The sequence below is a fragment of the Mastomys coucha genome, unplaced genomic scaffold, assembly GCF_008632895.1.
Source record: "Mastomys coucha isolate ucsf_1 unplaced genomic scaffold, UCSF_Mcou_1 pScaffold23, whole genome shotgun sequence".
NCBI classification, from domain to species: domain Eukaryota; kingdom Metazoa; phylum Chordata; class Mammalia; order Rodentia; family Muridae; genus Mastomys; species Mastomys coucha.
The window spans coordinates 112,196,436-112,198,278 of NW_022196906.1; positions in this window are offsets into that span (position 1 = coordinate 112,196,436).

Genomic DNA, 1,843 nt, shown 5'->3' on the forward strand with positions numbered 1-1,843 from the left:
GAACACAATCGATATGAAAAATTAAACGAAAATTCTGAGAAATTTGCCAAACTCTTCCAGGCTGCGGAGCAGTGACTGGAAGACGAGGCAGCTGTATCTCTGCTCTCAGAAGCTCAGTGCTCTCCTGCTCCAACCAGCCCAAAAGCATCATCGCCGCCTCCATGGTCAGGAGCTCTGCACCGAGCCTGTTCAAGAACAGTCTGGGACCCCAAGACAGGGCTCAACTCTTGCCCCCTAACGTTGTCATTTTTCATTGTTTAAACCTGAGTCAAAGGTGGACTGGAAAGTAATTCAGCTTTTCGGTGCAATTAGGAGTGTGATGCATGCTGCGGCCTGCACCCCTGCAAAGGCTCTGAGTTTTCATCTGCTCATTTTTAAGTGGTTTAATTTTGCCTCTGATTGCCAGGTGCTAAAATATGAACCTTCACACTTGTGAGTCACCCAATTTAACCACGCTGTGGCTCTACCCTCGGAGAGTTTCCTAGGTGTGAACCCAACTGTGCCCTAGACCCACAAAAACATTTTAGTCAAGATTTCCAGGGTATATTCTAGCCCACCCTTGTCAAAACCACATGGGCTCCTACCCCACCTCCCTGCAGCAGACCCTGGGCTTGTCATTGAGCCTCTGATCCTGCGGCTCAAAGTTGACTGTGGGAACTCAGGCAAGTGACTTCACCTTCCTGAGCCTCAGTTTCTTTCTTAGTGAAGTGTGTGCTTAAAATAACTCAAAATTAAATGGTGTGTCCAAGGCCTGCCAATGACTAGGTACTCTCCTCCCCTCTGTGAGTTCTAGGACAGCCAAGGCTACACAGAGAGGCCCTGCCTCAAAAACAAACAAACAAACAAAAACAACAAAAAAAATCACAAAAAGTTTGCAGTAGTAGTTAGAAAAATGAAATATGCACATCAGAAGTAATCAAAACATATGAAATAGATAAATGGCAGATGAGCTATGCTTCAGTCCCAGGATGTGGGAAGAGCACATCTCATTCATCTTATTTACTATCAGTGTATGTTTATTCTCTGTGTATTGTGATTATAAGTATGTGTCACATGATTACATGTGATGTGTGTGTGTGTGTGTGTGAGAGAGAGAGAGAGAGAGACAGAGAAAGAGAGAGAGAAAGAGAAAGGGAAAGAGAGAGAGAGAGAGACAGAGACAGAAACAGAGAGAGAGAGAGAGAGAGAGAGAGAGAGAGAGAGAGAGAGAGAGAGAGAGAGTTCCTACTTGGCCTAGAACTTGGCAATTCAACTTGGACTATCTGGCCAGGGAGCCCCAGACACCTGCCTGTCTCCTCTTCTTCCAAGCAGAGGTGGGAGGGGTGTGACTGGGGTGAGGGTGGGGCGGAGGAAGGTTACAAGCACACACTGCCACGCATAGCTTTCTGCACAGGTTCCAGGAATAAGTTAGGCCCCTGTGCTTGCATGACAAGAGCTTGCTGACTACACAGTCGTCTCCAGCCTCTCCAGTGCCTTGTCTTATGAAAGCACCTTTGATATCAAAGATGTAAAATGTGAAGAAAACATGGATGTTAGAAAAACAATGGTATGGACTTAGTAAGCTGTGGGAAGAGTGTCCTGCAGAGAGACTCAAGGAGAAAGGGAAAATAGACGCACAAAGGCTTGTTCTGACTTTCCCCTTTCTCTTTTAAATTTTTCTATTTCATTCCTTTATTTATTTGAGAGTAGGGATAAGCACACATACAAAGGCCAGAAGACAATGTTTAGGAGTCGATTATGTCCTCCCATCACATGGAACACAGGAGCCAACCTTTTTCATGCTTAGCAGCCTTTAGTCTCTGAGTGCTCTTCCTCCTCCTCCTCCTCCTCCTCCTCCTCCTCC